Raw genomic sequence first — 22,156 nt, forward strand, 5'->3', positions numbered from 1 at the left:
CTTGCTGGATTGTCTTAGACAAGTCAATTCACCTCTCAGTGCCTCTGTTTCTCCACCCACCATTTTTCTATCTCTATTTAGATTTCAAGATCTTTTTGTCAGAGTCTATCTTGCCACGTATAAGTATAGCACCTGACATATTGGGACCCTGATCTCAGCTGGGAACTCCAAGTGCTACCTTAATATTAATAATATGAAAGTGTTTACAGCTTCAAATTTTCCATGTGTGATCAATGAACAATTTTGTGACCAAATCTGAGTTCTCAGACTGATCATTTTAACAAACTGGAATGTAGAAAATAAATGATAAAATAATTACAAACCTTTAATTTGAAAATTCTGCTTATGCTTGTTTGTTTGGTCATATTCTAGCTACAAAACAACTGGTCTAGAATGTTTCAAAATAATTTTATCCCAAAAATCTGATCTACCTAAGATCAGGCCTCCATTAATGTAGTAGCTGAGCATCTGACAGCCTTTAATGTATTTGTCCTCACAACACCCCTATGAGCTAGGCAGTGCACTTATCCCCATTTTACAGATAGGGAACTGAGGCACAGAGAGATTAAGGGTAAAATTTTCAAAAGTGCCTTAGAGCCAGATTTTTAAAGGCATTTAAGAGCCTAAATCTGTAGACAGGCACTTAGGGGGATTTTCAAAAGTGCTACGGTCTTCTCACTGACATTGCATTTGAAGGTCATATTAGATGCCTAGCTGCATCTGTAAACACTAACTACCTTTAAAACACGTCCCTAAATGTTTTAGGAGTTTACATCTCATTTTCAAGAATAACTTAGGAGCCAAAGCCTAACTGAAAAATCAATGGGACATAAGTCTTTTAAAAATGGGACTCAGACTCATAAATCAAATGAGTGCTTTTGAAAATGTGAACCTAAATGACTTGTCCAAGGTCACACAGGAAATATGTGGCAGAGCTAGGAATTTAATCCAGCTGTCACAAGGCTAAGAGCCTAACCACCGGACCATCCTTCCTCCTAGGAAAGATGTAATACAAGGTATCATATTTGAGCTGTTGTGTAACCATGACTGTACGGGAGAGGCATTTCTCATGAGCCTGTCCTGAAGGGTATCTGTACCAATGCCACGGGTCTTTTAGGGGATGTCTATACTGCATCTAAACACCTGCAGCTGGCCCGTGTCAGCTGACTTGGGCTCGTGGGGCTCAGACTGCGGGGCTGTTTAATTGCGGCATAGCCTTTTGGGCTCAGACTGGAGCCCAAGTCCTCGGAGGGCCCAGAGTCCAGGCTCCAGGCCAAACACAAATGTCTACGCCTCATTTAAACAGGCCTATAGCCGAGCCTCGCAAACCTGTGTCAGCTGACGTGGGCTAGCTGCAGGTGTTTAGTTGTAGTGTAGACATACCTTTAGTCATACTACCTTTGCAAATGATGGAAGGCTGCTAGATGCCCATATTTCCACTGTGGAAGGTCTTAGGGTGTAGAAGTTTCTTATTTTTGACATTCATCTCCCCCAATTTTCAAAACATCCTTTAAGACATTTCAGGTCAAAGGTGGGTTTTTGTTTTATTTGTTTTGTATTATGACGATTGTTGGCCCTCTATTTATTTATTACCTTCCTTCAGTTCCTTTCCTTCCTTCTCTTTGTATGGAACTTTCCCCTTTGTTTTTGTTCACTTTCAAATTTACCAGCTTGTTTTTGGGTTTTTTTTTAATGTTTTCTACATCCACAGTGTCTGCTCAGAAAATGGGTAGGGATGGAAATTCTTAAATAGAGCCAATGAAAGAATGGGGACGATTTTCAGGAAAAAGACCAAACTAACCCTGTGAAACATGTTTTTTGTGGGGGCAAAGTCGAAAATTTGAACAATTTTAACCAGCCCCTTTATTAACTATGGTGAAGATCATATTTTTATATATTATTCATATGGTAGTAGAGCCCAAAGGGCCCCATCAGCATCAGAGCCCCACTGTGCTAGGTGCTGTGCAAAAACATAGGATGATGCGGCCCCTGGCCCTAAAAAGCTTACAATCAAATTTGAATCACAGTGAGACACAGAAGGAGGGAGTCGGGAAGGGAGGATGGGATATATAAAGAGGAGTCTTTGTCTATTCCTCCCCCTTGTGGCAAGTTGGGGAGCTACACCAACCTGGCTCCATCTCCCATGCCCAATTCTGTAGTTGCCAAGTCCTTGTTATGACCCAAGCCCAGAGGCCAGGTCCTCTACAGTCTCTGTCCCACTCAGGATAGTGGGGAGTCAGATGTTCTTTGGTTCTAGCAAGGGCTAATCAGCCCCAGGTCTCCTGGATTTAAAACTTTCTTCTCCAAAAGCCCCAGGCTGGAATAGGTAGGAGAACCCAGGCCTGCCCTGTGACAGGGGCTGGATTAGGGGGACTGGGCCACATGCCCATTTCACTGGGTTCCAGCTCAGTGCCTCTGTTTGGAAGAGTCAGAGCCAATCCTCCTCAGTCCCTTGCTGCTCCCTGAATTACTTCCTATCTCCCCTGCACTGCAGGCTTCCCCAGCCTCTCGTCCTGCTTCCTCCTCTTTGGAGTATTAGTTTATCTGATAGCTTCTCACCAGTCTGCTGGAGGGATCTTCACTCTAAAATCGTTCTACCTCTCTGGTAGCCACCCTTCCCTCCCGTCCTGCAACCCTTTCATCCTCATAGCGTTTGTGGGGCTGCCAGTCAGCGTAGGCAGTCAGTTGCTTCGCTAACTGTTTGCCTGCCAAATCAGCAGGAGGTGTCTAGAACCCATGACAGGGCAGCAGAATAAGAACATATTTGCCTGGGCCTGATACAAAGGACATTGCAGTCAATGAAATCCTTCCATTGACTGACGTTAGTGACATATTTCTACTGACTCAATTGGATTTGAATCAGATCCTAGGTGCAAAACTGGGTAGTTCTAAATCAATGAAAGCTTGTTGTTGGTTTTTAAAGTTAGTAAACAAAAAAATCAGCGATCCCTTTACCTAGCTATCGCTGGCAATTCCTGTGAGCCTGATGGTTGAAGAAATGAGTCTTGCAGAGGGATGGGAAGGAGGAGATGGCAGTGGCTTTACGAGCAAGTTGAGGAAGGACATTCCATTCACGAGAGGAGACATAGAGCACAGTGCAAAGATACTTGTGAGAGAAGCAAACAAGTAGGTAGCTGAGTCTGGCAACATTAGCAGTGACTTGATAAATGTGAAGATAAGTGGGGAGAAGCAAGGTTACGTAGGACCTTAAATGTGACAAGAATTATCTCATTAAAGAGTTGGAAAGAGCCCACCAGAGACTTCAGGAGTCACATTGTCTCATCTATATGCTACAGCACATCTTTATAATCCTGTTGCTAAAGAAACACGTTGCATGGTTTGTTTTAAACACAGCATAATAATCCTCTTTATGATTCAGTTGACAAAGCTGGTAACTGGATGACTAAGATTGTCTATGAGAGTAAGCTGTATTTTGGCACGCACATTCCAGAAATGTTGTTACTTGGGGGCTGTGAAACAAAAATCATTTGGTCTCTCTTTTTTATAAAGCATCACAGGAATTTGGAAAGAAAATCTGAGTCATTTTCATCCTTCTTCACCCAAGGAAAATCTGGTGAATAGGGTAAACCTTTTAAATTCAAGCAGAGGGAGTCACGAACAAAGCTATGAACTCAGAAAAAAGTGGGAAAACTTTGAGGGGTGGCTATTTGTGGCAGGTTCAGTGTTCAGGGGCACAAATGAGACTCAGCACTTGATGGATTCTTGTTTGCATGCACAAGGTTAAACGCGTCAAGCAATTTGGCATGTTTTCTTCAAGAGCATATTAGCAAGATATCCTGGGAATTGGTTTTTTTTGTTTGTTTGTTTGTTTTTTGCTTACAGAACATGGAGCTAGGATTATTCCTAGGATTAGAGGGACATGGTTTACATGTGATTGTAGGAGGTGGATGTTTCTGAATCGCAGTCCTTTCCTGCTTTTCATATATAGAAACACTGGGCCTGCATCTCTAACTCATGTGCCTGAAAGGGAGATATTTCTTTAAGAGATCTATAGAGAAGGGGGTTATGAATGAGTTGTGTCTGGGACCTTGTTGCTAGGCAGATGAACAAATAGTGCTCCACACTCAGAAATTTCTGGAATTGGGTGTGGTATTTTTGGGTATGCTCAATAGCTTCCCTGTAGTTGGACTCAGAATCCATGAGGGCAACTAGTCAGGGCAATTGCTTTACAAAAGGCCACGTGCTCTTTGTGGGTTGGGAGAAACTGAGGCACAGGACCAGAAAGCAGGCTGTTTTCCCCAAACTCTGAAGCATTTTGCAGCAATTTTAAATCTCTATACTTAATGGAGTGGTTGGTTAATTAGTCCACTGACTAGCTAACTGAGTGATTTCAGCAGAGGAGGAGGAGGAAGAGTCTGCATGGATTTTAGCTGGAGACTTCTACAAGCAAGTGGAGGGAAGGTGTTGTTGCTGGGCATTTGACTCAGCAGACTGTATAGATTTTGGTGATCAAAGAGTGTAGCTGAGACTCAGCCAAACTCAACCTAAGCTTTTGGGAACTCTGAGTTACTTCTCACTGTGTTTTTGTGGGGACTGACATGTTTTGATTTAATTTGTTTTCTTTATTTATGTTTATGTACCACCGTGAAGATCACGTATGTGGATTATAAAGTAGCCATGTTATGTTGTAGAAATTAAGTTGTTATCACTGGTATTGTTATTATTATTATTATTATGTTTATTTACCTTTATGAAGTTGGTGCTTAAGAATTAAATTAATTCATTTTGTTCTTTTTGGACTTGAATATGGGGCGGCTGACCCTGGGCAATCCTTGATGAAAATCTTTGGTAACTGAATTCTGGTTCTCCAGGTACTTTTCTATGGGAGTTGGGTTTTTTAGGCATTGGAGAAGGGCAGTAAATCTACCGCACCTAAAGGTTACACATACACCGTAGGAATAGAAAAACAGGGCAAGAAAGTGAAGTCTCTCAAAATTAAATCTACCCCACCTAGGCATTGGAGAAGGGCAGTAAATCTACCCCACCTAAAGGTTACACATACACTGTAGGAATAGAAAAACAGGGCAAGAAAGTGAAGTCTCTCAAAATTACACATAGTTTCGGTAGCATCTAATAGCCCCACCCACGCCTCATTTATACTAGGTCTGTGTTCCCTCTCTCTCACATTATCTCAATACATACCGCATAAATCTCTCACAGATTTTCCTACAGAATGCCCTATTATAAGACCCAACACACATAGATAGCGTCTTTCATCTTATACTGTTATGATCTTCTTCTCAGTGTACGCACAGCGTGGCTCAGGTGGGACGTGCCCAGGATTCATCACTGAATTTGATCCGCTGGTTGGTTCATTAGCTTTACTGGCTTGGGCCAGGTACTGATGGGGAATGCAACATGAACACAATGATCCATGCCACCACTGTTAGGATTATTTATCTGGATGACAGTTGTAGCGAGAAAGTCCAAATGAGACTAAAACTGCCATGTGCTAGGCACTATACATACACATGACAGATGACAAAAGAGCCCTAAAAAGTTAACAATCTAACTACACAAAACAGACCAAAAAATGTGTGCATTCTGGCAGTGGGAAGAGGCATAGAAGCCCTAGGTCGGAGGGAAGAGTACCTCCAACAAATGTGTCACTATTTCAGTGAACATTAAAAGCAAATTCTCACCATTGAGCAAAAGGAACCCCATGCAAAATTGATTTTGGACAGATAGGCACCACAGAACGCTTTAGGGTTCTTTGTAATGTGATGGGGCATTTTCCATGGATACACTTTTCCCGTGAAAAGTGTCCATTCCAAAGTCATGGTGAGGAGTTTGAATAATTGCTCTATCGAAACTGGAGATGAAAGCCAATCTATCATGTCAGAGATTCACCTATATCACTTAGTCTTCAAGCTATCCACATTTTGAATGATTATTAATGAGACAAATCCTGATCTTAATGAATAGTCAGTTTCTCCTATAACAAGCTTTTTTTCTGCCCACCACACAGTACCACTGAACAGGTTTTCACACTATCAACTCATATAGAGAACGGCTTTCAATCAGAGCTGAAGATTGGTGCAGTTTCTATTGATCCAGGAGCTGCGTATGAGACTTTCTGTCATAAAAGAATTTTGATGAAAATATCAGAACTGCTGTCATGCTGCATAGCACCAAAGGTTAGCTTGCGGGTCTCTAATCAAAAGTTTCAGGTATGCTTCAATGATAAGTCCAGGCACTCAGAAGAACAGTTTTCCATGGGGTCCACTGTCACATCAATCACATTTACATAAATGCTATTCCAGCTACATATAATAAGCACAAGTTCATCTATACAGACGATATACATCCTACAGCATGGACCCTTTTGTCTCCTTGATCACGTCTCAGAATTATTAGTGTCATCTTCATCTACTTTTCTTTTCTGACCCGTCTCTTGTGTGTTTATAGCTCTGACATACTTTGCCATACTGAATTTAGTTTACAAATGCTTGGGGAAGAAAACAGTGATAGCCTTATTGTGATAGGTTCAAGAAGCTCAATCTATAAAGCTTAACAAAGAGAAGGTTAAGGGTTGACTTGATCACAGTATTTAAGTACCTAAACAAGGAACACATATTTGATAATGGGCTCTTCAATCTAGCAAACAAAGATATAACAAGGTCCAATGGCTGAAAGCTGAAGCTGGACAAATTCAGACTGGAAATAAGTCACACATTTTTAACAATGAGGGCAATAAATCACTGGAATAATGTATGAAGAGGAATGGTGAATTCTCCAGCACTGGCAATCTTTAAATCAAGATTGTTTGTTTTTCTAAAATATATGCTTTAGTTCAAACAGGAATTGTTTTGGGCAAGTGCTATGGCCTATGTTATGCAGGAAGTCAGACTAGATGATCACAGTGTCTCTTCTGCCCTTGAAAATCTATGAAAACGTGACAGGGGTATATGTCCTATGAGACACCTAGCACATTTCTGAGTATTGGAAAAAATAAAGCTCACAAGATTATTTAGACTGGCACATTCATATGAAGATGGTTCAATTCATTTTTCATGTATGTGTGTGTATTGCCTTTCCTTCTCAGTTCTCATCTGCTTCACAGCAGAAGTGAGGTTATAGGAGAGATTTGAATGATGTGATGGAGGAGACTTGGCAAATAGGTTGGAATTCGCCCGCTGGTATAAGGATTAGCATGGAAGAAAGCATAGAGGTGTTTGCAAGAGAAATGACTATAAAACCTGGCATCACTGGTAGAGTGGAGAGGGTAGTGGGATAGAGGTACGAGCTGTACGTTGTGCACCCTTGAAGGAAAGGACCCTTGAAGGCAAGGACAAGAAGTTTAAGTTTGATGTGCCGCACAAGGGAGAGCCAGTGAAATAATTCAATCAGGGTTAGGGTGAGCAGGTTTCCCAAAGAAAAAATGGGAAACCGCGCAGGACCACTCACTCCCCCAAATGTTCTCCAGGGGGAATGTTCTTAGCAAAACTGGGCGTTTGTCCTGGGCATTTGATCAGTTGGCCAGAGCAAATGGGACAAATGCCTAGGTTTGCCAAAAAGTTGGGAAGTCCGAGACAAAGCTTAAAAAGGGGACATATGGTCACCCTAATCAGGGTAAACCGATTTCAAACATTTTTTAAAAAAATAATGGATTTAAATCAGATTTCTAAAACTAATTTTATAAGTTCATTTATTATTTAGATTAAAATTTATAAATTATAAGTACTGCCTTTTTAATGCCACCATTGGTGGACTCTCTTATTTGAAATGTACAAAACTGCTCAAGGCAAAAAACTTAGGACCTTGATCCTGCCAGGGTATGTAAACTTTACTTCATGAATAATTTAATTGTCTTCAATGGGACTACTCCTGTGCTAAAAACACCTCAGTGTTTGCACTAAACAGTGTTAATAGTATTTTTGTTCAAAACTTTTCTTAGTAGGATACAATTTTTATCTCTCAAAAAGTTGCTTCAGTGTTAACAGAAAGTTATTTAGCCTGTGAATAAATTAACGGAGTTATCGTGAACTTTTTCATGTACACTGGGCAAAAGTTTCAAAAATAGGGACCATAAAGATGAGCTCATAAACCCATATGTAGGCATCAAAGCCAAAACCCCAAATGATTTCATACTAGGAACACTGATGGAGAAGAACAGCCTGATAGAAGCATTTAATTTTTCTTGACTTATGGAGTTCAACATATGAGCAGTTCATGTTGGCTACAAATATAGAATAAGCTGTTTGCTTATTAGTTCTGTGTTTGAGTTCATGTTGTTCTCATAGTAAGAATGTTAATGAAGCCCTGCACTTGTTTTATTCAGCACAGATGAGCGCTGTAAGTGTGAAAACTCTTCATAGAAAAAATGTCTATGTAAAATCTGATATTCTGTTGACAATTGAGAAACTAATTAAAGAACCAAGTAAAAAACTTCCACTTTAGAAAGTTAAGACTGTCAAGTGGGAAGAAAGTAAGGAACTTTGAAATGTAAATCAAGAATCTGATTTAAATTTTAAAAAATCATGCTTTAATTGTAACTGATTTGTAGGGTTTTTTTTTAGTCCACATTGAATTCAAATGTTTAAACAATTAATTTCAGATCTTGACAAAAGTGGAGTCTCAAATCTAGTCTGATAAAATTATTAATATTAATTATTTTAATTGCAGTAGCATCTAGGAGTCCCAGTCATGGACAAGGACTCCTTGGTGCTAGGTGCTGTACAAACACAATACAAAATGATGGTCCCTGTCCCAAGGGGCTTACAATCTAAATATAAGATGAGAGACATGTGAATACAGACAGATTGAGCACAAGGAAACAAATAGACATGATCGGCATGATAGGCAGAGGTCTCAGTACCTCAGCGGCTTATCTGTTGGCAAGCTTTTTATAGTCATCAGAGCAAAGGGAAATACTGAGGCGAGATTTGAATGAGAAAAATGAGATGACGTTGCTGATGTTTATGGGGTACCCCTCCCGTACGTGAGGAGCAGAATGGGAGAAAACATGAAGGTATGTGTTTGAAAATTTAACAAGTGGACAGTGAAGACTAGCATCATTGGCAGATCACAGGCAGGAGCTGACATCTCAATAGCATTTGAGAGCTGATAGGTAACATGGGGATAGGGTATGAAGGGCCTTGAAAGTGAAGACAAGTAGTCAATAAAAACCAGCATCAGTTGCCTTGACCTGTATCATGTGAAGCAGGATAATGTCATCTTCAGAGTAAGAGATCTCCTCTGCACCAAGCACCCCGTCATCTTCATCAGCATATAGAAAAATAGGCAAGAAGCCAAGAACAGGAAACACAGTATTTTTCTAGGCCTGCAAATACAGTACATAAAGGGAACTGATATTATACAGAAGGTGGTGAATAGAGTACATAAAGGGAACGGATGTTATACAGAAGGTGGTGAATACAGCAAATATATCCTGCAACTATTCATTCTAAGAATTTGCTTCATCCATGTTTGGTAGCGCAATGTATTTGCCTTATGTGAACATTTGTATAATCGAGTATTATTGGCAAAAACGTTTGTAAAAAGCACCTGAACATTCATAGGTGGGAAGTGAATTTCAGCCCACATGTATGAATACTTATGAGAAGGTCATTTGAATCTAGTTTTCCATGATCATTAATTCACAAACCTGATTACATTTAAAAGCTACACTCATCCAATCATCTATCTTCATAGAATATTCAAAGTAAAATGGACTGATAGAATGAAGAGGTTGTAGATAGGGTGCAATTATCTACAAATTGTATCTGGGACATCTTTTAAGAATGCCTAATAATATGCTACCTGAACAAGCATTTTTTGGCTTCCCTCAAGGCAGGGGACAGAGAGGCCAACGTAGAGGCACTCTAGTCACAATAACGGCTGAAGCAGCATTATTACATCTGAATATAAAACTCCTGGCAAAACAATCCCAGGACAGAGAGGATTAACACTGTTTGACTTCTGCCTTATGCATCTGATCGTGCAGGAAAGATGATAGTGATGATGATGAACATAATCTAATCAGAACTGAGTGACACAACTCACATTTTGGAAGTTTTAATTTCTGAATAACAAGCCAAAGAATAAGCAACATTTACAAAAATACTGTCAAAGAATGAAGAAATTTAAAAACAGCTGTGATCTGTTCTCGGACTTTTCACAAACAGAAAAAGAGGTGAAATGAATTAAATAAAATTACCTTATGAATTATTAGCTTAGCTGCAATGCTAAGAATTGCTTCCGATGTCATGGATCATGCTCCTATCTGGAGTTAATGAGTCTACTGCAATAATTGGGATATTCAGTTGATATGTCAAGGCACATCAATGCAGGATATATTAAGTATGTCCCAGTTCCTTACTGAAATGCGCTACATCAAATCTCTTATGTATCTGTGGCAATAGGACACACCAGCATATTTTCGGACCTCTTGTAGACTCTGAAATCTTGTCATCCTGTGCAGCTCTATAGCTTCCACCAAGACTCACTCTGACATCTTAATTTTGTTGAGGCAAAATAGCATCCCTGGTAGAGTGAGGTTATGGGTAACATCATTAATCATCCAGCCTACACGTTCTAAGTTCCAACCTCTCCCATTGGTTTTGGCTTCTGCTGTACCATTTCTGCTCCAGTAGACCCTTTATTTAGTGGGTTTGGTCAGAGAATGACGGCTACCATTGCAGGGATGAATTTTTGGCAAATACATTAGAAGACTGAGTGACTGAAAATGTAATGGCCACATCTCTTGCCTAAGTGAGGCAGTGTGAAGGGGTATATAAACCCCACACTGGGCCTACAGGGGTTTAAAGACAAAGCTGGGCCCAGGTAGTCCCGTGCCTCTGGGCCTGCTGAACACGCTCCAGCTGGAGGAATGGGTTAAAAGGAGCTCAGAAGCCCAGGCAAGCAGTGTGAACAGGCTGCAGGAGAGAAGAAGCCTTCTCTGGGAAGCTAGAGAGAAGGTGGAGTCTTAGAGGGGATGAGGCCCCCAGATAGCGCCTTCTCCAACTACCACCTCTTTGAAAACCAGCAGGTGTTGCAGGATCCTGCTCCTTTTGTGAAACTATTGACTGTATGGACTATAGGGGCTGGGCCCCAAACTGAAGGAGCACATAGGCGGGAAGTGGCCCAGGCAGTTTCTTGGCACTGCTATTTCCCATTGAGAGAGAGAGAAAGAGGGTAGAGGTCAGGTGTGCTAACCAATAGGCCACCTGGCCCTCTGAGCAACCTGGCAGGGCAGTAAAGGCCACCTTGTAGTTTTGAACTTATGTTACACTTTTTTTTTTTTTCCTATTTATGGTGTCATTTAAGGAAAAATATAAATAATCTGGAAGAAAAAATGGTATGTAATCACACACACTTTTTCCCCCCAATACTCTTCTTGCTCTAATCCCAGTCAAATATTTCAGTTAGTCTCTTATGCAGATATACTACATTAATCTCATAGTAATGGCTCCATACACTGTGGTAATCATATTGTAAATACATTATGAGTGGTTAGCTGTCGGCTGTAAATGTGGGTTGTAAAATCTCAAGCAACAGTCCTGAAAAATTAAAGACTCTATTGCATAAAGATCAGTTACATTAGTTTGGATTTAGTTAGATAGGAAAGGTATTACATCTGTCCTATTTTCCTCAAGCGTTTAATGGGCAGCCTGCAGTGAGTGAACAAGATGAAAAAATCTTTTGAAACAGTATTATAGACCGTTAGGATTTGGAAAATAGCTTTTACACATTGGGGCAGTTCTTTGCATATTGACTGCTATATGGCTGTGTCCACAAATGACCTGTTCTGCACCATTTAAACTGCACAGAGCATTAGGAAAGGATTTCCTTTTCCTCTGAACCCTGCTTTTCATTTTAATAGCTGAATTTCTGACCAAATGTATCCTTCAAAATGCTGCAATTAGTGGGGTTCCTCTGCGGGGGATTCAGTATATTATTTCCTACAATGTCCTACCAATCAATACTGAAAGTGCCATACAGCTTATCCTAGATCTAATCAAAACATATTGGGCCTACTCCAAAGTCTATTGAAGACAATGGAAAAACTCCCAGTTCGACTTTGGGTCAGGCTTCCATTTCCCTCTCAATTGTGGGAAATTGAAATTAGTTCCTAATAACTAAACACTGTGCTACTCTTGTAGAATTCTTTCTATCATATAGAATATAAAATCAAACTTGGGACTGAAGAATGCACAAGTATTATATCTGGTTTACCTTTTTAAAGACCACTTGATGAGCTACGGTTCCGTTTTAGAAGTAAGTTACACATTCCCTTGGCCCTTTACGGAATTGAAAAGGCTCTGTCCAGACAATATTTTAAACCTGTGTACAGTATATTCTCTCATTATAGGCCTCCTCATATAATGGCTTTCTTCTAAACAGTTCCACTAATCTATTTAGCCAAGTGGCAAAGAATGTTTAAGAAAGTTATTTAGTTTAATGAAAAGCCCAGAAAAAATAATAATAAAGGAACTCAGAAGCTTGATATCTGATGGATTTCCTGAATTGCGACAAGGTGTAAGAGCTGCCACTGGCATTAACTAAACCAATGCAATTCAAAATCATTCTCATCCAGTCAAAATTAACAGTCACTTTCCCATGGATTTACAGAATTGTGAATAATTTTCCATTTGCACTTTAAACTTTTTTCCCAACACAAAATTCATACAGCTATTTTTCCCTAAAATAGCAAAATTTCTGATAAAATGGTATTTTTCCATGAATCTGATTTAAAACAATTAATGAAAATGTCTGTTTTTAAAAGCAAGTATTCATGAATCCAAAAGTGGGAGTTTTGCTCACATCTATGACTTGTTGCTTAATTTGATGGTGATATCCTTGATTTTGGAGCTCATTCATGGAATATACTGAATATAGCACATATTCTACATGAATGAATTAGCTTTTATTTTGCCCTATGGAATTCTAGATTTATGTTCTGGGGCAGCGACTCAGAAACCTTACTTAAGGTAAATTTCCTCCATTTATCCTTCCTTATTTTCTGGTTCAGAAATAAGTAATTTCCCTAATGGACTGTTTCCACCAGTGGTCCAGCAGCCCCTCTCCATCCTTAAACAGACTAATGCATTATTAAATATATTGTGTCAAGTGCTGAGAGTCATCTGTGTAGAACAAGCTGTTTTATGTGACTGGTAATAGGCATGCAAGTACCCTTAAACTGTTCTTTCGTTGTTTAAGTTTCTCCAAAAACAACAAAATTAGTCTGTCTTTCATATTATGGGCTAGAGCTGAGCAAATAATTTGTGATAACTAATTTATTTCAGAAAGGTAGCCTGTTTTTGTGCTCACAAATATCCACAAGAGGATCACAATTTCCTTGAATTTATCATTTATTTAAATTTCTTTAATGACGATCGTGTCAAATTTATTACTCCGTGGATTGATTGAGAATATTAAAAATTAGATCTGGGGTGCTTAGTCATCACTGGTCAGAGAAGATAGTTTCCATTCCATATGGATTTTGGTATCTTTCTTTTGTATAGTAAATTAACCTAAAATATTTAAGTACAGAGCCGTTCGTTAACTTTCTAAAATTTCAGTTTGAAACAAATTATTAGTGCAACTCATTTTGGTCCACCATATCACTAGTTTTTGATGGCCAGATTTGAACATATCAGTGCTGGTGGAGGACTGAGCATAGCAGATGTGCTGAAGATCTGCAGCTCCCAGTTTACTGAAAGACTAATTTGGCCTGCAGAATTTTCACTCCTAACTGTGATGCTCAAGAAATAAAGAACCTAGTTTGACTCAGAGATTCATAGATGTTTAAAGCAAGAAAGGACCGCTAACATCATCTTGTCTGACCTCAGGCAAGACATGGGCCATAGAACCTCACTTAGTGAATCCTGCACAAAGCTCATAACTTCTGTTTGATCTATAGCATGTCCTTTAGAAATTATTTCATTTAAAGAATTCAAGTGATGGAGGATCTGCCATGGGCTACATTCACAGAGAAATTAACTTTTAGGCACCCATACAGTCACTGGTATTCACAAATATTGCATTAGGTGCCTAGGCTCCCTGTACAATGAAAGGGGAGACACAGGTGCCTGAGAATGGGATTCACACAAGCCAGCACGTTTGTGGGGGGAGCTGCCTAAACCAGTCAATAGGAGATGCCAAGAAGAGGGGCCTATCCTAAATCCTGTCCCTGTCAGGGTACTCAGCACCTAAATCTGAGCTGCAAGTAGGTGCTTCCCTCCACTTGGATTCTCATCCGCAAACCCGCTCAGAGTTAGGTATCTATGCAGTTTTTTGCAAGAGGCCCAGGAGAGGGGAGGAGGGCTTCCCTCATAATTTTTAGCCCACAATACCAAATAAAGTTTAAAAATGGGAGTTATAACAGATGCTGACATACTGTTAAGTATAGCAGAGCTAACAAGTAGAATATCTCACATAATGTAGCTTCTAACCTTGGGAAATTATTCCACAGTCTGCTGGATCTTGCTGTTTAGGAAGGGTTTTCTGATATTTGTCCTAAATTTTCCCTTTGTTAGTATCATTCTGTTCCTCTTCATTATACCCTTTGTACTACATTAAACAACCCCTCTCCTGCTTAAGTAGCTTACTCCCTTAAATCGGTTATCAAACTTTCTTTTAGTCGGTATTTAGCTAAGCTGTGTTTCTCTGTTTTATATTTTCTCACCTACATCAGATTCTTTCTGCTCTCCCCAGAACTTTCCTCCAATTTATATCTTTCTAGTATTGATAAGTCCCAATCTATTTACCAGAATTTGTAAAGATCAGGCCTTGAAGAGCTAGACTATACAAAGAGGAATTTTCACCTCCATCTATTGTGATTCCAGCTCTCTGAATAATTAATTTTTCAGTAGGATGGAAATTTGACAAGTTCAAAGAAAAAAATTGCATTGGGTCCACAAACCACATTTTTCAAAATTTTTGACAAGTCAAAAAGTAAAAAATATAGTTTGGGGTTGAATTAAATGTTTTGTTTTGACAAACCTGAAACATTTTATTTTGATTTTGGCCGTTTTTAAATGTCCTAGATTGTTTTTGAATTTAAAAAAATAATGAAGTTTTGAAATAAAAAGCCATTTCAAACCAAAAATTGAAAAGTGTTGTTTCAAAAAGGTCAAAAACAAAACATCTTAACATTTTTTTCTAAATTGAAACAATTTGGCAAAATTGACACACATTTCCTTCATATTTTGTGTTGCTGATTCTGCATTTGTCACTGAAAAAATTTATTTGAAAAATGTCACCCATCTCTAATTGTGATATAACTTCTTTGCCTATGCTGCCCGAAAATCACATCAAATGTTTTGCTACTACGTCCGATTGCAAGCTCTTCTCAAACTTAGTGGACACTATCCTCTATTTTATACCTACATTTTAAAATTATTTCCCCCTATATATTAGCTTCTGTTTGTGCAATCTGATTGTTATACTTTTCCCATCAATATCTCTAAGTCCTCTAGGGATTTTTGTATTGTTTACCCCTTTTCCTGATCATTAATGATGTTAAAATAACGCATCTCCCTAGTACTCTCACTAAAACCTCAGCCAAATTTGATATGTTGCTGCTTATCATCAGTAAAGCTGTACTTTTGTCACCGCTGTCATGGGAACCATAAATTAGATCATTTTCATATTATATATCTTGGTGCCTAAAAATTCCAAAAAGTCACAAGTTAATGTGGCTAGGTAGATGTGTGATAATAATTATCAGTGAGAACCTTGAAAGCTGCCCAAAAAAATTCTAATGAATGAATCCTAAGACTGATAAGGCCTAATCCAAAGCACACTGAAGTCAATATGATTTTTTCCCAATAGATTAGAAACAATCATGAAGTAATATACAGGACCAGGCGAGTGAACTCTTGGTGTGAATGTCGATTGTAAATTCTCTGGGGCAGGAGTGTGTCCGGTTTTTTGATTTCACAGCATTATCCTTCCGTTCTCTTTGTATTAAAGTTGGAATAACTGATCTTTGCATGTCTTGCATTGTCCATGCATATTCCTTGGATTTTTGCCAGTATAGAACCCACACCGAAAACTGAGTTTGTGTCTGCTTTGCACTGCTGCAACTTTGATCCCTGATGGAAGTTCCTAATCCAAGACAGATAACAGTGTAGGACTTCTGTGAACTTGACCCATTGTTTGTAAAATACATGGGAGATTCTTCAATGTTCATGGAAAAGTATCATTGTTATCATGACTAATAACAGAGAAAGGAAACGGCAGTTCATTCCTCACTCATGTTGGACAAATCCATACCTGCACAGGAGTGCATGGTCCTGGTTTGGAAAGATTCCTTTTGACTTCATCCTGTGGCATTGAATTCCATGATAGCATTGCCATTAACTTGAATGGATGCAGGATCCAGGTCAAGTGCATAACTCTGATTGGCTTCAGCGAGCACAAAGCAAGAGAATGCCTTCTATTACACGCATCTGGAACCTACTCCAAAGCCCAATGAAGTCAGAGAGTGTTCCTGTTAACTTCAATAGCCTTTGGATCACATCCCAAGTTAGTATAATTATATGCATGTGTAGGCACCCTGTACTTCTGGGGCCTTGGAACTTAATTGGGAGTTTTACAGTTGGGAAGATTCTGGGAGATGACAACTCCCATGATGCCTTGGGGAAAAAGGCGAGAGACTCTTCCCCTTCCAGGGAGTGAGAAAAAAAGCATGTGGGGGACTCCATTTTGGTGCTGGGGTGGAGTGCGGCCCAGGCTGGAAGCTGCTGGCTGCCTGCTGCTGCCGGGGTCCTGAAGCTGCTGCTGAGAGTCCGCTGGAGTTTTGATCAAGCAGGGAGCTTCGGAGGTTGGTGGCATTGTCCAAGCCAGGGCAGGGACTGACCTGGAGCTGACTGAGGTGGGCCTGCAGTGAAGGTGGTGTGAGTGTCCCTCCCCCCCACTCTGTTGTTTGGGGCAGGGCTTGTAAAGGAAGGGGCACAGCAGAGAGCCTTTGACTGGGCCTGAGAAGAGGCAGAGAGAGAGTCCCTTCAAGCAGGGCCAGCACTGCTGACATTTGGTTGGGCCAACTCCAAATCTGCAGCTTGATACCTGGGCTGAACTGATACACTGAACCCACAGAATGCTGTCTGCTTCAGATCTTCAAGCGCACCCACGCAAGCAAGGGGTTAGGGCTCTGAACTCTAGGGGAGTGCACACTCTGGAGGAGGGGTAAATAGTGGCAGTGTAAATTGCATCTAGACAAATTTCATTTATTACTGTATACTATTTTTATTAATTGATTTATTCAACTGCCCCTGTGGATTTAAAATAGTAGTGATGTTTAATTTCAGTCTGTTATGCCAGATTTCCTTAATTTGTTAAGTAAAGTATTTAAGTATATTGGATGTTTAGTTTGCATAACTGCAATTGTTAAGTTAGACCTACGTCACAGATTATTATAATTATTAGACTAGGTTTAGTTCTGGAAGCTCCCAAGGCCCGCTATTGAGCGTGTGCCAGGGCCAGCCAGGTGGAGGCACCGCCAATTTTAAATTCCTTTAAGATAAAGGGACTGCAGCAGAGGGGTGGATAGAGGATTCCCACCTATCCTACATTATCATTGGGATACTCAGGATCTCCTTCGTTGTTAGCAACCTTAGGCGCCCATGCACACTGGTGAGTGTTGCCTGCTCCCAAGTAACCCAGAAAAAGAAGGGGCTTACACATGTAAAGCTGATTTGTGCTGAAAACCATGCAGCTTGATGGCCTGTTGGACAAAAATTAAGAGGAAATACAAAGTACCACATATTATAATAGCGTCTTTAGTTTGATTAATGACACATGGGGAATTTCTTTGTACATTGTTTGAATGGATGGTCATCATTTTCCATAATGTTTTTAATAACTTTCTGAACCATATTTTACTTTGATGTTTCTGTGTCATATACAAACAGTTTGAATGATTTGCTGGCTCATTTTTATGTTAAATATTTTAACAAGTGTGATTTGCTTGGACATCAGGGAGTCAGCCAGACGGAATGGAGTTCTGCTAACAAGCATAAAAGAAAAAAAAGGGAGGAAAACCACAGAGAGCTGAAATTCACAATAATTACATTATTTAAAGAAAACAAACTGACAAACATGTAACATTTGACTAAAATGGAAATAGACTCCCAGTTAAGGATGAAACGTTATCCTTAACTCACAGAATTGTACAATGCTTAGGAACTGGAGAACGTGTCATGGAAATGTAGTGTGGTGCCCTGAGGGCAACTCTGTTTGTATTACATGCTGTCTCGCTAGGAGTTATGGCTCCAAGCTATGGCTTACAAAGCAACACTGAACAGCTTTACTCTGGACAGAGTGACCTTTTCATTAGTGGTATAATTGATGGTGTTATTAGTATCGTTTGTAGAAATAATGGTGATTTAGCGATGCATTTTGGAACTTAAATCCTTACTAAAGCTGGAGTTGTCCCCAGGAGAAATGCTTCCATCCAAGCCATGCAGACTTTTTTTTTTAACACATGAAGTAGGAGGATGCTAAAAGAGTTTGTTTGGTTTGGCTGAGCTTACACCTCAACTCTGCTGAGTGCACCATCTGTCAGCTGAAAGCTTTTTTTGTTCTAATGGGAGGCAGTTCACTTGGAACTTTTAAAACAAGTGCTGCAGAGAGCAATGGACTGGATGACTTAATAGTATCATTATTACTAGTATTTATTATTTGAATTGCAGCAATGGCCAGAGGTCCTGATCAGCATCAGGGCCCCTTTGTGCTGTGCTCTATACAAATTCATGAGAAGAGACAATCCTTGCCCAGAAATAGTTGTTTTCCATCTCTGATTCCCATGCAATAATGGGACAAACAGAATAAACCAGGGCAGAGAGATCCACCATAATCCCTCACCTCAGAACCACTAAACCTGTGATAATGCCACGTGATCTATATTTCCCTATGGAATTCCCACGTACTATTCTCTGAATTACAGTAGCACCTCTATGCCTCAAATGAGATCGGAGACCCATTGAGCCAAACACAGTAGGAGATGGAGCTTCCAACCTAATTAGTGTGGGAGAAGAAAGAGGTAGAGAGACTTGGCCAACATCACTTCTCTAGTACAGGTGTGACTAGAACCCAGGTTTTCTGATTCCGAGCCTAGCATCTCAGCCTCCACACCACACTGTGTTTTACCACCTGCTCAGCCTCAATTGCCCAACTCACTTCTCTCTTGCAGCTCCTAGCGGCAAGTCTGTAGTACCAAGTGGAGTGAACAACTTCATTTCTCCTCAGAGAGTTAGATCAGCATCGATTTGATGCTTTCATGCTTGAGTCTCCCACCCAGCAGCACTAGCTTAATGTTTAATTTTGTTTCATTAGAGGATAATTATTTTTTAATTATATTTCATTATTTCTCTTAATATTTTCAAGCCTGGCACTGATGGAGGCTTAGCAAAATTCAATCCCTTTTTCATTAGATAGCACAGGTTTGCTTTCACTTCACATCCGGAGTAGAGGCCATCACTGCTTCATTCACAGCAATAATGTCCTGGAATAGGTGCTCTCATAAATACCCCACTCATGTCTAGAGACAGTGGGACACTCAGGGTGAAATCATGTATACCACAAGACCCCTACAAAGTCAATGGATGTTCACTGTGGGTTAACTCTACCTTCCTTCCTTTGGAACATATCCCAGAGTTGCCTTAGTAAGGATTGAGAAAAGGTGGCAGGATTTGGTCCTCTAAGCAGAGCTGCAATTCACACGATGTGAGGCACTAAAATCAATTTGAGATTTTTCTGTTTCAGATTCTGCGAGTGGAATAAAGATCTTTCCTATTCCATTGTGTAGCCTGTATAAAACCCTTGCAGAATTCCAGTCCTTGTGTTCGGTTCAAAGGGCATAGGAAAGGGGTGGAGCCAGGCCACCGCTTCCCCACTCCTTGCTGGGAGAGCTGTACGGTGTCTCTTATGAGTAGCTATGCCAGTGTGCACACAACCCTGCCCTCCAGTGAGCTCTGGGTATTTCCACAAGGCACACTGGTGTTCCTTATGTCTTCGTTGCCCCACATTACCCCTTATTGTGGGCTACATGCAGTTTGCAGAAGCTGTGCTCTCGTTTTTCGCTGCAGTAGTAACTACAACAAAATTCTCACTCCGCATCAAAAGACTGAAATGAAAAATATTTTGCTAAACAAAATATCAAAAAAAAAAAGGCAAAAAATAGCTTCTGAGTTAGGCCCCGGGATAAGCATGAGGATTCCACCCTGGCTCCAAAACGGCTGCCTTTCACTTGTGAGTAAGGGTAATTCTGATAGATAAATGATAAAATGCACTTTAGTCTCCCTTGGGAGGAGAGTCACTATTGCAACATAATATATTAGAAGTACTGGGCCAAATCCCGAAGTCTCTACTCAGTGTGAGGTATGCATGAGAGAGGGCTGAGTAAAATATTGAATAAGGACTAGCTCTGGCCCCTGAATGTATCTCATTCACCCTTGTTATCTCGCATTTCTATCTCTAGTGCAACTTTATGTGCTGGACATTTCAGCACCTGATTGTGAGACACAAATTCATCTAGGTTGGTGTTTGATGTTAAAAGGCCCCGAGGGATATGTATCCTTTGATCTTACTAGGGAGCATATTTGGTCACTGGGGCAGTACAGTAAGAATACGCTATGAGAAATTCGTCAGCACTGTTTCTGTGATAGCTTTGAACAGAGCTGGTGCCCTTCTCTATGCTTGCAGCAGAAGGTAAGCAGAAATGATGAGTGCACTGGGACCTGGAGCTTGTTTTAAAAGCTGCTGATCTCTATGTTGAGAACACTGGATTGCGAACTCATCTCTGCCTATTAGCACAGGGAGGGTCAAAGAGTTGAATCCGTCTTGGAACAAAGGGAAACAAAGAACAGCAATGCACTTCCCTCCCACGGCCAAAATTCCTCCTCTGTTTTCCCTCCCCTACACACGCACACACACACTGAAAAACAAGTGTCGATGCCCAAAATAACGTCATGTTCTATGGAAACAGCTATGCATTGAGGGATTTGTTTTATTTTATTTTTACTGAATGTTATTCCGCAGCAGTGTTTCCCCATTAACAGTTAAGCCAGGAGACAACCAACATAAGATCTGAGGAATATTAAATGAATAGTGTGCTGTTACCCTGTAGAACTCTACGTGGCTTTGACTGGTTTGACAATGGTTAAACAACAAGGACCATCAGATTTGATTTGTAATAATTATACAGCAGAACAGTTAAATCAAGGGGAGAACGCCTATAATTTGTACTGTGACGGCAGCTTTCAATTAAAAACTCATTTTGATCTCTTGGAGGACCTTGATCCAAATTCAGGGTTTATTGCACCTTAAGCCTTAGAATTTAATCAAGCATCCCAGAGTCAAGAGAAATGTCTCTGTATCTCAGGTTATTCTGTAACTGCTGTGGGAACCTTGCAGTCTTGCACTACATTGATTGATTTCAGAGGGAACCACAAGATACCGACAGGCAGAATTGAGGCCTTTAAAACTGAAATAAGCAGGGGGCCTTGCACTAGGTCCTACTGACCACACTCAGATAAGCAAACTACAGCATCACAACTGGCACTGACTGGCAATCTGATTGACAATTTCAGTAGGTAGCTTTTGGGCTGAATGGATGTGAAAAAGATGATATCCTTTCACCAAGATCCTACTTTAGAAAAGCGCTTAGCAGCATGTGCTTAAATGACAATAGGATTTAAGCATGTGCTTAACTGCTTTACTAAATACAGATGGTTGATTAAATCAGGGTCCAATAGAGGTGATCCCTCCAGGTCAATTATATTGGTAGGGGCATGTCAGCAAGCTTAAATTCCTTCTGCCTGCAATGTACGGGTACCTGTTTTGTGGATAAATTAAGGCCTCTGATTTCCAGGGCTGTCAATCTAGCACCTTGTGCCAGAAAATAACTCACTTTTACAGCACATCTGGAACTGATTTCACTATAGTCCACCATGTGTTTGCTTTTAAAACAACCGGCAGGAACTTTCTCTCATATCGCCATGCTTATAGAAAAACCTTTGACATCAGTGGCGAGTTTCTATCCATGCTCAAGGGCAGGATCAAGTTAGATTCAAAATGCTACTTCTCTAATAGAGATGATCAAAGCCTTGTATTGAGATAGATAAGTTGAAATTATTAACAAAATCAGTAAGATTTTCAAAATTGCAATAGATAATTGTGCATCTATAAT

This window comes from Emydura macquarii, unplaced genomic scaffold, assembly GCF_026122565.2.
Source record: "Emydura macquarii macquarii isolate MOO-44397 ecotype Brisbane River unplaced genomic scaffold, CSIRO-AGI_Emac_v2 contig_3470, whole genome shotgun sequence".
NCBI lineage: Eukaryota > Metazoa > Chordata > Testudines > Chelidae > Emydura > Emydura macquarii.